This window comes from Vanellus vanellus, assembly GCF_965231255.1.
Source record: "Vanellus vanellus genome assembly, chromosome: 4".
NCBI classification, from domain to species: domain Eukaryota; kingdom Metazoa; phylum Chordata; class Aves; order Charadriiformes; family Charadriidae; genus Vanellus; species Vanellus vanellus.
Genome location: NC_138909.1, coordinates 38,261,921 through 38,276,874, shown reverse-complemented (window position 1 = coordinate 38,276,874; position 14,954 = coordinate 38,261,921).

Genomic DNA, 14,954 nt, shown 5'->3' with positions numbered 1-14,954 from the left:
TTTAGGATCTGTTTTCTCATCTAGATTTAACAATTCAGAAAAGGCTCACCTTCATCATAAATGCAGTTCCCAGGAGAATGTCTGGGTTTTCACATGTAACACCAGTGTGAAGAATCCATGCAGGTTAAAGGATCTCTCTTAGAAGATCCTAAAAGGCACTATTGAATTTATCCTGACATTAAAGTTCTGCTACTTCTCTTTCAGAAAACCTGAAGAACTGGTGATGCCTGACTGCTGAGTCTTTGGGTAGGGAGTGAAATGAAGACTGTAAAATAGCAGTGGAAGTCCTTCAGAATCAAAGCATTCAGCAAGAGGAACAGATGCTTGAGGCACTAACACAGGTATGTGACACACTATTTAAGGAGATATTTTTCAAGAATAAGTAATGTTGGAGAAAATTAGGGGTTGGAGCAATCACTGTTATATGAACTGAACATACTTCTGAGAGGTTTGAATACAATTAAGCATGCATGAAAGGCCATGTCCTTCTAGTCTGAAAAACACTCTTCAGAGTAATCATAATTATATACTTGGTGCCTAGCTATTACACTACATGGTTTCTCAGAAATTATTATAGCAATTAATAATTTCCAAAATAGAAACTTCCAAAAATATTTTACCCAGAAATCCCTGTAGAAATCCCATTCATCCTACAATGACAGCTTGTTATGGAAACAAGTATTTTACACATTATGCCCAAAATGTACAGTGTAAATTGCATACCTTACATCAGCATTAAAAATAAATCTAGCCCTGAAAGTTCAAGAAGCTGTGGTGAAATCTCTTGTGCTACTAATTCTTTTTTTTTAATGTCTAATTCTAAACAGAGATGCCAGAGGTTTTAGTGTTTGCGGTCATCCAGTGTTAAAGAACATACTGACCTTTTGCTGCATCCTTAGCAAAATTTTCTCTCCTCTAAGACATTACCCTTCCTGTCTTGAACTAGGAGACGTTCATACATACAAATGGATCTGATGTCAGTGCTGCTAGAGAGAACTATGTTTATGCTGGAAACAACCTGGTTGTTGAAAAAATACATTCGCCTTTTCAGGTTGTATCTGATTATTGTTATATTTTTGCCTTTACGTAGGTTAATTATGATATCATCTTAGTCCAGTCAGCAGAGCCATCGACTTTGGTAGAACTATTCATGTCCTAAAGGGTGATTTGAAATGCTTTGTTTGATTAAAGATCTGTATTTTATGTTAGTGTTTATCTTGAATGCAGTAGATAAAAGCAGAGATCCTGCACACACTCGGAATGCAGCACTCAATGGAAATACTCCATTTTGAGCATCTAAAGGGCTAGGACTGGGATTTGCCTGCCCAGACAGATCTACTGTGCCAAAGCACTATTCTGTTATTCTGTATGCAATATAACTGCAGACTGCAGTGAAGACCACACAGTCATTAAACATTTGATGAAGATTGCCAAATGACTGCATAAAAGCAGCCATGCTACCTTCAGAGCACAAGACCCCTTAGCACAACATTCTGTTTGCAGCAGTGGCCACAGGCAGATGCTCAGGGAAGAGTATGAACAGGACCAGGAGATGTTATACTTTGCCTGAATAACTTTCCAAAATCCAACCATTTTCACAGAGTAGTAGGGGTTGGAAGGGACCTTCAGAGATCATCTAGTCCAGTTCCCCTGCCAAAGCAGGTTCACCTACAGCAGGTTGGACAGGAACACATCCAGACAGGTTTTGAATATGTCCAGAGAAGGAGACTCCAGAACCTCTCTGGGCAGCCTGTTCCAGTGCTCTGTCACCCTCAAAGTAAAAAAGTTTTTCCTTATGTTTAGATGGAATATCCTGTGTTCCAGTTTGCGCTCACTTCCCTTGTCCTGTCGTTGGTCACTACTGAAAAGAGTCCGGCCCCATCCTCTTGACACCCGTCCTTTCGGTATCTATAAGCATTGATGAGATCCCCTCTCAGTCTTCTCTTGTCCAGGCTAAACAGACCCAGGTCTCTCAGCCTTTCCTCATAAGAGAGACGTTCCAGTCCCCTGAGCATCTTTGTAGCCCTCTGCTGGACTCTCTCCAGTAGTTCCGTGTCTTTCTTTAATTGGGGAGCCCAGAACTGGACACAGTACTCCAGATGCGGCCTCACCAGGGCAGAGTAGAGGGGGAGGATGACCTCCCTCGACCTGCTGGCCATGCTCTTTTTAATGCACCCCATGATACCATTGGCCTTCTTGGCCACAAGGGCACATTGCTGGTTCATGGTCAACTTGTCCACCATGACTCCCAGGTCCCTCTTTGCAGAGAGAATCCTCTTTCAACTCGGGGGATTTCTTAATACTGTTGTGGAAGTACATAGACCTTAGTATATTAGAACAAGGCACCTATCGAGGGCACTGCTGCCCTTCCCCTCCAAGATTAGAAAAAGAGGACTATGGGGCAGCCCACGTGCACAGAGGAACTGTCAGACTGCAGCAAAATAGCCTAAGACTGGCTGTCACAGCTGTCAAGTCTAGCACGATGGCTCAGCTCCAAGGACCAAATTCCTCCTGCTGTAGGGCAGAAGGGCTGGGTAAAAAAGAGCCAGAAACCTCATGCTCTTTGTATTATTGTTTTCCTTTGGCTAGATGTATACGTGCATAGGTATTTGCCCCAGTGTGCACAGGAACACATTTTTTCTTGGTTTTCCCCATTTTCTTCATTTCATAAATTCAAAAAATCACTCAGGCTTGCAAGGAGCGATTTTCCAATCTTTATCTGAATCCTTCCCCACTTATTGTCTGGTCTGCCCGATAACAGTCTGTGAAGAAAGGTCTTAGGTTAATATGCGAGTGTCTGGATCCAAACATATAGGCTTCCAGTGAAGAAGATCTGCCTGAAGACAGACAGGACAGCAACTATTTCAGGTTTCCAGTCCAATGTCTAGGAGAACGTGACTGCGAAGATGCCGTGAGTACCTCTGAGAGACCAGCCTCCAGAAAGCTGTTTTCTGTCTCATTAGAGTCTCTCATTGCTGGAAGTGCAGCTGGTAAGTGAAAGACCCCAGAGGCTGCTGAGGATACACTTACGAAGGACCAGGCCAATCTCTTTGTGGCCGGCACGTGAACCAGAAGCTGAGACCAAGTCATGGTAGCGTATACCGACATAAGGAACTGGGTAAAGATGTCAGCGCACTGTACAGTGACACTAGGGACAGCCATTATGTTCTTTATATAAGTCTGCTGGCAGCAGTGATGGCAGAAGTCTATCTGTCTATCTCTAATGGGCTTTATAGCATTTATAAGTCACATCAACTTTCCCTAATATCCTGGGAGGTCCCTTTTCTGTTGTCTCATCCGATCTATCTCCTTACAGACTGTGACGATCTGTAGGCTCTGAAATACTGACATCATTTACTGGCTGCTTAATGGGCTAGATGGCGAGGGTGATGTTTCCTGCTGGAAAAGTGGTAGCATAAATAAAATGCATTGGAGACAACCAGTCTCAAAATCACACAAGGAATAGATAGTGTCTGTGCTGCAGTTACGCTCCTCAATTTATACACCAGCCATGAAACTCAGGAAGACAGATCATGGGTGACATTCATCCTCCCCTCAAATTTTGCCGTGGTTCTTCTCTGCAGCAGCATACCACAGTATGGTGAGGGGCAAACACAGCAGCTCGCTGTCCAGAGCTGGTTCCAGCCTTTGCAGCTGCTTCTTCACCTCCACATCTCGGGCATGCTTTGTTCCTCCCCACTCCCAGCTAGACCTTGGTCTGTTTGACCCCAAATTGCCTGGACCTTGTCTACAACACAAACTGTCCTTACTTTAGCCCCTGCTTTAGTCACTATGGTCTCACTATATTCCTCACTCAATTCCTATTATGGAGTTTCCCAGTCCAGACTCTCAGCACCCGCTCTAATCTAATCTTAACAGTTACTGTCAGCCAGTCCGATTCCACTCTCTGATTCTCGCACGAGGGCCTGGACACTAACACAGAGCATGTGGGACATATCAGGGCTCTCTCACCCATTGCCAGCACAGGGGACTCAGTTCCAGACTGCCTGGGTGGGCTCATCAGTGAAGCCTCGGTTGGAATTAAGGAACTCTAGATAAAACAGTTTTAGACAACTGGCATAAAGGAGATGAGTAACGCCGCGTAGGTTAGATGTTTAGGCTGGCAGTCACAAGCTAGAGACCTTCCCAGTTGAATGGTGACTGAAGCACAGGGGGCATCAGGACTGCCGTCTAAGGGAGAAGGAACAAATTGTGGTGTTACGTTGAGCTAAGAGCTGATGATAAGGAGGTTAGATTAGCGCTAATAAGGTTCGAACTAGACCACATTTCCCAGTTTGCTTATGCTGAGATAGATAACAAATTCCAGCCTTACTAAAGTCAAATTATTTCACACCTACTTTATTCACTTATCGAGTAGGCTGGCTGTGCTGTCAAAGAATGGTTGACTTGGTGTGTTTTGACAAGCCCATATTGCTTGCATCTTAGCACTTCATCTTTTAGGCGTGTACAATTTGATGAAACAAATATGTTATGCCCTTTCCCTTTCCAGAATTTCAGCTTCCTCTTTTCCTTTCTTTTTATGATAGTTTCATAAAATTGAACTGACATCGCGTTCACAGTTCCGGCATTGTATTTAGGCCTCTTCTCTCCTTTCCTTTCTTTACATTTGAGGCTAACTTCCACAAATATTAATAATCAGGGCATTCCCTGAATTTTCAGATTAGTAGCTAGATTGGTCACTCCAAAAAAGGAGTGACTTCCTTTTTTTACGGTCTCCTTAAACACACTTTGGGTACTGGGCCTTTTTCATAAAATGGGTTTAAGACCACTGTAACAACACTTAACTCTGCTGTTTATTTTATTAAAGACATTAAAATTAACTGAACATTTCCCTTTAATAAGTATGTTGGCTTGGAGCTTTACAGAGATACAAATCACAGCAAAACATAGAAATCTTGAAAGGCTCATTGTTATTTACTAAGAATGAAAAAGCCACATATAACTGACATTTCCTTATGCGATGTTACCTTTATCTCTAAAATGCTCCAGTGAACCTTCCTAACAAACCAAACAAAAAAAGAGACCTGCTGACTAATTCAAAAGCATGGACAGTCCTTGCTCAGTCACATTTAACAAAAAAAATCCCTTTTAGTTCATGTGAACCAGGATTTTGAGCTGTAGTTATGGAATATCATTGGCAGTGCAGATTAAAGGCTTTTTTATTGTTGTTTTTCTTGTCTTTCAAAACAACTTTGTTGCCACTCAGCTATTTACAACACAAGTTCAGAGCAGCAGTTTTGTTATTAAGGTGCTGGAAAACAAACAAATGCAAACACAGAAGTGTAAAGAAATGTAGCCAAACCCTTTAACTAGATTAACCAGAAAATAGGCCACACAAAAGATCTTTATTTTTAAAAAGTACTTTTTTCAGTAAAACTAGCCACTGATGTTTACTGATGATTCATTCCAGACATAAGCTACATTTGAACCTTGACTGACAAAACACCTGGCCCACACCTCGGCCTGCTCTGACCACTGGGCAACCGTGGGGAAGGAGATCCAGACATCCAAAGCAGTTCCGGCTCTTTCCACCCAGGCGTCTCCCATCCAGATCTGCTGGGAGACAGTGCTGCTGGCCACTGTTTTTTAGCAAGAGATGATTCCTAGGTCTGGAAGCACTGCATCCTTCCTCTGTCCCAGGGGAAAGCCACGCAAAGCTAGGCTGTTTGACTTTGCCTTGGGATAGAGTTGCAACACTCATATATCCCAGCAGTGAATTTAGCTCAGAAGTGAGATCAGGTTTTGTCATCTCTTGAATGAACTTGAACCTGGCTGGGATCTAGTTTAGATAGTAAAGAAAGAAGAGAAACAAACAAAAAAACAAATAAAAAAGAAACTACAGGGGAAAAAAGCAAAAAGAGAAGAGAAGAGAAGAGAAGAGAAAAGAAAAGAAAAGAAAAGAAAAGAAAAGAAAAGAAAAGAAAAGAAAAGAAAAGAAAAGAAAAGAAAAGAAAAGAAAAGAAAAGAAAAGAAAAGAAAAGAAAAGAAAAGAAAAGAAAAGAAAAGAAAAGAAAAGAAAAGAAAAGAAAAGAAAAAGAGTAAAACAGTCTTCCCAGAAAGGACCCTGCAATATAAATGGAGTCCCTATACTTGCCCTTCTTCCCCATAATTTGGCAGTTGTGGCTACCCACGTCAACAAGGACAGAGGCTCAGGCCTCTAACAAGCCTGTTTGTGGGTGGTTTTGTTTTTTTTTTTTTCTGAGATGAGCTGGGCGAGAAGTCAATATTAGCATTTTCTCTACTAAAATCTCCCCAGCATATCCATGAGACTCACCTTGCTGTCACTGCCTCAGCAAGCATAAATTCTTCAAAAGCTATTAAACTAAGTGTGTTGTAAGAACATTGTGTTTCTGGAGAAAAAAGTTAAAATCTTACCTTTCCCGTAATATATCTGCTCACAGACACTTGCTCTCTTTAAGGAACTGAGGCATTTCCTTAAATTTGGCCGAGTGTAGGTCTCCATTCATGGGCACGGAACCGGCTGAGATTTGGGCTTCACTGTTAGGCTGATGCAAATTGGAGATGTTCTTTAGATATGTTGTTCCTCTCTAAAGATCCAACCCTATTTTAAGGGGCACTAGGATTGCATTGACATTACGAAGTGGTGCAGAGCAAAACAGAAGGAACAGGTGTTTGATGAGTTGTAATTCTGTACGGTCTGAGGACTGTGTATGCACGTGGTGTCTTTACCAAAAAATTCCATTTGTGCAAATATCTGACTGTAGGCACGCACAGCACATGCATGAAGAGGTAATGTTGCAAGTGGGGTGAGTCAGGAGCACTCCCATGAGTTACCTCAACCTTGGTTCCACCAGGAGGGAAACCATTTCCCAGCACGGCAGTCACACCCCTGCAACACATCATCACACACATCCTGCAAGACTCCAGCTGTAAGTGCAAGGCAAATTCAGCCCCTCTGGTACACTAAATCAGAAATGTGCAGCAATTCTTCCCCCAGAGCAAAACAGTCATTTTGAATTAACTTCACATGAGCCACTTAGTGCCAGTAAAAGAAAATAACAGTTCTTTATCTGTTTCTCCCTAGACTGTGGGATAGGAGTAATCTATTAGAAGTTTACCACAGCTAATGGTTTTCTCTTTCAAGTTAGTGCAGCCACAGTGACTGAAATGTTGGGAATATAATCCCAGTCTTTGCGAACACTTTTCTTTTCCTCTTGACGGATAACCAAGAAACACATTATACTCCTCCAGCAGTGTTGCTCAGTAAGAAAAACACGACTGTGCGCAGGCACGAGCTCCATTTTGAATTAATTTTCAACAAATTTTATTTGTTTGGAATTCATATTAAAGTTGGGAAAATATGTTCTTTTAGTCTACAAATGATTACATCCTTTCCAACTTACACAGAAACTGTCACTACCCCGACACTAAGCTCATTTTTCTTAATGGGCTCAATCCACTGTCAGTGAAATCAATGAAGTGCATTTTTCATCAGTCTTAATGGGGTCTGGACAAGGGCCTGTGTTTCTAAATAAAGCCAAATACTGGGCTGATCCTGTATTCGGTTATAGCCATGTAGATTGGAAATCAGCCAGTTGGCAACTTCTTTTTTCTTTCCTCCTCTTTTGTGTTTTGCAGAAGAAAAAACCCCACTTTATGAGGGCGGAAAGGGTAGAAGAGCAAGATTACAAGGATGAAACTGCAATTCTCTTTTCAAGTGACGTTACACTTGATCTGTATGCCTGAACTCAAAAGGAGCTTCATAAATTACCCTGAGTTCAGCATCTTGAATAATTTGCAGCAGCCCTAGGGTTGATATGACTTAAATTCAGCTGCCCACATACTAAAAGAGACTTTTCTATTGCTGACTATTGGTGAACCATAACAATGCTCAAACCGTACCTCGTAGGTGGCACCTATGTATGAGGCAGAGAGAATGTGAAGTAAAGCATTCACATCTGTTCCATTCACCCCTTACCCTCGGGGATTTCCCTTCATTTATTTGCTTTGGCAATGTAAAGAGATTTTTGCACAGTCTCTGCCATCTCCACGTATCTAAAGAAATTATAACGCAATCCCTGAATTTGACATACAGGTGGATTATGACAATGGCTTACACAGCAGACAGCTTTAAAAGCAATAATGACGATCTGTTTAGTTTTCAGATAATGGCAGTTTTCTACACAATTCCTCACCCATAAAAATGACAGAAAAACCCCTGTAGTTGAGAACACGGTGAACATTGCCAATGACCTCACTCCAGCTACCTCAAAAAAAGGGAAAAGAAACTCCAGTGCTTGGTAAAATTTCCTTTCTTCTCTAGTATCTGCCAAAACTACCTCTCATCTCTAGCAAAAGTTTTGTTCTCATGTTTTGCATCTAGAAAGCTTGATAAGAAGTTTCCCCACTTTATAAATTTTATGAGATTAAATCATTAGCAGGAGACTGATAAACTGTAGTTTCATTCCCTCTCCTTCATTCTCTGAGTTCCTCTTTGAAAAATGATGATTGTCATAAAAAATCTGATGTCTCCCCAGAAAATAATTGCACTTATGCACTCTGTATTGGTAAGTCTCTCCCATATATGAAGATACAGACATCAGTTTTGACTGTCTCTTGCATAATGTGCAGCTTATACAATGAGGAATGCTAAAGAGTTTAAAGAAATGGCCACTTACAGGAAAGAGGATATGATAGAAAACATGTGTAAAATAGAATCTGGTGTGGGAGTTGAGCAGAGAAGAACAGGCCTCTGAGGCGAGCAGGCACTGATTAATCCTGTAAATCCTTTCACTCAGCAGAGGCACAAATAAATACTTTCTGCCATCCTTAACAACATGTCTCCACCGACAGATTCTCCCTGGATTCTTCTGCATTTCTCTCTTAAAGTGTTCTCAAAGCATGATGTGATAAGGGCCTGTTTTCAAGCAGGGATAAATGAAATAAGATAAAAATAAGTCCCTGAATAGGCCCACACTGCTCCTTGAGCTAACAGGCAACTCCTGTTGGTCTCCATGGGGGTCACAAGCATTGGTAGAGCAACCAGAAAGAGTGTATGCAGAGGAAAGGACCTTTTTCTCACCACTTTCCACGGCCTCACCAGTCCTTTTGTGTGTACAACAAGAATGGATTTGTTCAAGGAAGCCGTGCCTGCCCACACCACCATTCAGCTAAGTCCACCAACCATGCCTGGCACTGCTGTATGGCCGGTGTGCAGCCCCCGTCCTCTGGGTGGTTTCAGTTCAAACCTTCCAGGCTTCAGCAGATCCACTTATGACGTTTCAGAGACAAACACAGCCACATTTTAAAAAAATTGAAAATGGGACTGTGCAAGAGGCTCTGCTGGAATGCTCACTTGTGACTTGCAGGGGGCAGAGCATGTTTGACAAGGCTCCTGGAAATTTTTTTTAAGTTGTGTTTCAAATTATTTTAATAATTAAATGAGTGACAGAGACGTCAGTATGAAATATCAGTTGTGGGATTATTTTTTTTTCCCCCTGGGCATTAATCACTACTTAGATAAACCCCAAAGAAAAAGAATACATACCTTTCCCAGGAAGAGAATGAGAAAAAGTTTTGACAGAAGCACAGTTCAGAAATGCTTACCTACAGGACTGCAGGCCGAGAAAGACATTTTCAGGCAGTTGTCATGATGGTGATAAGATATGTCATTGACCTCCAAAATGGGAGTTCAGGTTACCAAATTTTCTGACTTCTTCCTTGAATGGAATTCAAGAGAAACTAGACCCCTATTAGAGATAAGTCCTACTCAGGCAGAAAGCATTATTGTTTGGGCTGTCATGCTGGCTGATGGATTTTCTCACTTGCAAGAGCTGTGTTTCATCAGTTAGTTTAATTCTTCCAGTGATAATTTGCTTTTTAATGGTGTTATATTTTCTTTTGAGTCAGTGACTGTGATTTCCAACCTATTTCTTTTGCTTAAATTTAAAAACATTTTGCTTCCTGCTGGGACTGAGTTTGGCTGGACATATTTAATAGACAGTGGCTATTAAATAGACAGTACATATTATATCAGTATATGTTCCACCTCTTTCTTAATTGGGGCATTACACTTACCCTTTCCTCCTATTCAGACCAATCAACCCTCCTTACCTCTTCTTGTTTTCCACAGAAGAAAAGAAAGTGATGAATGATGCAAGGCCTCACCAGTGACAGAATTTTTCCATATGGAAATGCCATCATATTCCAGTGCTTTCTAAGCTACAAGGTAACATTTTCAAAGCCGCACAGAAAATTTAGCCATGCATTTTCCGTGTTTCATAAGCTAAAAGAGCTTTTGAAAGATCATAGTGGTGGACATACCCCTTATGAAGTCTAATTTTTCTTTTAATGTCACTTGATTTTCTTTATGCAAAAGCTTACAAATTCGGAAAAGCAGCTTCTACTGATATGGGAATTTAAAGTATCTTTTTGTCTATATCTTCCTGATTATCTTTAGTTGAGATCACATCCATTAATAATAAAATAATTATTTGATGCTTAAATTCTATTAGAATTAGTTCTTTTTAAACAATTTAAATTATTTGAAGCTGGTAGATAAAAGTATAATCCCAGTTTTGTGTTATATTGGAGGCTGGCTGACTTTATAACCTTGATAAATAGCGGTGTGTACTGAGCAGTCCATGCTAGTATCCATGATTGGTCTTGGACTCGGTGCCAAGCACAAACTTTAATCCAAACTGAAATGTTGTGAGGGCCTTCAGGGAAATTTTGCCCAGAGTTCTTTATAAACAAGTGCCAAAGGAACACTGTGAAAGGAAAAGGATGTGAGAAAAATGAAAAGTGTTTTCCAAATTCCCATCACTACTGACTAAAACTGCATATATTCCCGATAACCATGCACACGAGTACTCTGCATTTCCCTACTTTTACTATTGAACTCTTGCACCATTATGCTTACACAAGTAATTACTATTTACTTTCTGGTCCCTAAAGAAAAAAAGGATTTTAAAAACAGAAATAAATCTCTTAGCCAGGTTTTGCCCCTACACAAGAAACACCAGCCACATGAAGCCTCATGAAAGATTACCATAAAAACTAAAACCAAACAAGGATTACTCGAAAATGCAATTGCTCAATATACCCAGAATTGCCAGCAGCAGTTTCCTCTTTAGGCTATTGATTTCATAACCTTACCCAACTCTTCAGAAATTTCCTGGTCAACAAGACTTTTTGGAAGCTTTGTGAAAAAAAAATAAAATAAAAAAAATAAAAAAACCTCACTGGTTTTAATCAGTTTCCTTACGGCTGAATCACTTCATAGGAACTCAGACTAAGCAATTGTAAAAGGTACTAAAAGTAAACCAGTTTATCCCTGCAGGGCAATAAAGGCAAACAAGCAGACAGGAAAACTTGTTGGAAATAACCTCTTTAGAGTATCAACTTGAAGGAAGATTCAGGTACGTACTGAATATCTGTTTTCCTGTATTGGAAGAAAAGGTACTGCAAAGCTTTTTTCTTTTTTTATTTTTATTTTTTATCTTAAGTAAAGGTTTCAGAGACATTCACTGGTATTAATTAAGTGAAAGATTTCAGGCTGAGTGGGTTAATTCTTCATGAAAGTTGGGGTCATGATTCTTCCTTTTCTAATTGAGTACTATATTTACAGTTGTGAATATTCAACCTTGTAAAAGTGGTTCTCAATGTAAAAGTATAAAGTGAATTTTTTTAAAAAATATATATTCAAATCAGAGAGGGAAGATACTTTGTGAAAACACATTGGCTCTGCGCTTACTGCCGTTAGCAAATTCCTCTCCTTGGTGATGACCCTGGGGAGATTATTTACACCAACGAGTTCAAATGCACTTGTAAGTATTAGCACTACTGGACTATGTGTCTGTAACAAGACAGCCCCGTCTCACTCCTAGTTGTAGGTAGTGATTAATACTTCAAGGAGAGACAGAAATTAACAAATAAGTATCCAGAGGATTGTTAAGGGTTAGATGAGAAAGTTGGGCTCCCGTTTAAATAAGGATGCCGTTATATTTTTGTTTACACAGAAACTTGGACAGCTGGCCTGGTTGTAATCTATTTTAGAGCTTTAAGGCACATAGTACAAATCATAGCCATAATTTCAGACCTAGGTCTTATGAGATTAGCCTTATGAGGCTATGATGAACCAGTCTATACGGAACAGGACACAGGAGTTACCTTCTATTTAAAATGTTTAAGTTACTTTTAGAGGTTTTCCCATTCTTAATGAAAAATGGCAGCTCACATTTAAATAACTCACAGGTTCTTCTTTCCAGGTTTCAAAACTATAAACTCACACAACTGGAATTTGACTTTAAAAAAAAAATTATCACATGAAATTTGCCATTAGAAATACTCGTAACCCAAAATGTCTATGACAGCATTATTTTCTTTCAGCAGAGCCTTACAACCCTTCAGTCATGGAAGAGGCCTCCACCATGATGCATAGGTACGCGATAAAAAATGCATCATCCTACGGTACTTAAAGTCTAATGAAGACTAAGTTTCTTCTTTGGTCTTTTCTTATTTTAGTAGGCTTTTGGAGGGATCGCATAAGAGTCAATAACTTACTGGTGTGCTTCACGAAGAGCTGAGAGAGCAGATGATGCAGAACTTTCTCTTCCAGAGGGTTATCTGTGTGGATGCTGACATAAAACAGCACCAAGCCAGGCCTTGGGTCCCTGCTCAAAGTCATATACAAGCACATGCAGAAACATTCACTTTCAACCATGTGCTCCCAATTGCTTTTCCTTTTTTCTTTTCTTTTTCCTTCCGTACTGGAGTTTACGGAATCACAGAATCACGGAATCACAGAGTTTCAGAGTTGGAAGGGACCTCTAGAGATCATCTAGCCCAACTCCCCTGCTAAAGCAGGATTGCCCAGAGCACATTACTCAGGACTGCATCCAGGTGGGTCTTGAAAATCTCCAGAGAAGGGGACTCCACAACCTCCCTGGGCAGCCTGTCCCAGTGCTCTGTCACCCTCACCGTAAAGAAGTTTTTCTGTGTATTTGAACGGAACTTCCTGTGTTCTAACTTGTGCCCATTACCCCTCGTCCTGTCACTGGGAACCATTGAAAAGAGCCTGGCTCCATCCTCCTTCAACCCACCCTTTAGATACTTGTACGCCATAATAAGGTCTCCCCTCAGCCTTCTCTTCTCCAGGCTAGAGTCCCAGCTCTCTCAGCCTTTCCTTTGGTATCATCAGCGAACTTGCTGAGGATACACTCTGTCCCCTCATTCAGATCATTTACTACCTCTTATTTTGCTTGACAGAAAAGTTAGGACCATTCTAAGGGAAGAAAATAGTAATTAAAATAAACATAAGGCAAGACCCTAACAGCAAATTTCAGTCAGAACTGAAGTTAAAATTGTGCATTTCCATTAAAAGTGCATGTCCTGTTCTGACTCACTCTGGGTTTAACAGTTACAAACTCTTAGGTATGCTTAGAAGACTTTAAAGTAGATCACTTAAGAATAATCAAGTCCTGTATTCATTTTTTCTGGGATTTTCATTTTAACAAATATTTGACATTGTGGTTTGAGAACACAAAGCAATTTCTTTCTGGTATTTCACATGACAGACATAGCTAATCTCCTCTCTTTCTGACTTCTCATTCCTCTCCCGACAGCGGGGACAGCCGCAGAGCCGTCAACCTGGAGAGTGCTGACTGAGCTACAATAGGTGCTGCTCTTTAAAACACATTTTGAAAAAGTTTTGTTTTTCTTTAAACCTTAAGGTCTTTTTCTTGCTGCTTCTGCTTTGATAGCCTATTGCAAACTTCCTGTCTACCTGCCACAGGCATTTGATTATAGCTTTTCCACCCATCCAAAGTATAATGAAATTCCTGCCCTGAAAGCCGGGGGTTGTGAGATGAAGGAAGAAAACAAGCTCTTGTTTTCCTGCCTGGAAGTGGCTGCAGCCAAAATCAACACAGATTCCTCTGGTGCCACGTCTGTCACCAGCAGTCACGCTCCTTCCGACGCCGCGCTCACCGCCTTGCGCTTTTATTTGGAAGGGGGTGGGCAGGAGGGTCCCCAATCACGACAAGGAGCAGATCAAGTCAGAGGGGCAGCACCGGCTGCAGGAGGTCAGGGAGGCCTCTCCTGGCAGACCAGGCTGGACACCAACAAACGGGAGCAAACAGATGTTACACAACCACAATTTTTCTAAAAAATCCTTTTAGCAACACAGGGGAACCTTGGCAGTCCTAAGGCATTTAATCAATCAACCTTTCTATAAACAAATACCTAATTTAATTTTAAATGTCATTTCATTCCAGGGTTCAGTCTCAGGTTGTTCTCGTACAGGCCTCTTCCTCAGGGAGATTTGTTCAAGGATGACTTCTGGATACACAAGAAGCAAAAGAGGACAAAAAATTCGCCCAATCCCAAAAAGTTCAGTCCTGTTTTGAATAGCAAACAGTGAATCCGGGGAGGACCGGGACTTTCTTTTCACAGTGATGGATGGAATGGCAAGCCTTGTTCTATAACGAGGTAAAACATTGCCCGCAAAACTCTTGATTAGCCAGGAAATTAATTTTCTGTAGTCTTACAGTTCTCCATGACAGACCCCAAAACCTTTGAGGATTTGAATTACAAAAGCTGGCAGAGTGCAATACAGCACTGCAACTAGAATAAAATATCTTCAAATATGGGAGAGGAAATGCTGGTATGGAAGCTGAGGAATCATAACCCCTCTCTCGCTTATATAAAACAAACCTGTTCCTGCTGAGGGAGTTTCAGCTCATAGGCCCAGTGCTGGAAATGCAGGGCTTCGTACTGATACACGTCCTTCTCCTTTTTTCTTCCAGTTCAAGGGCATCACAAAGACTGAGCGGGTTCGGTTTCCTCAGCCAGGAATTCCTACAACATACGCTATTATCTGCTGGGTCACGCGCATCTTCATTTTTCCTTTACTTGCCTTTTGGAGTGGAATCTCCTTTGGGGCAACTAGAAACAGGGCACTGAAGCTGAGA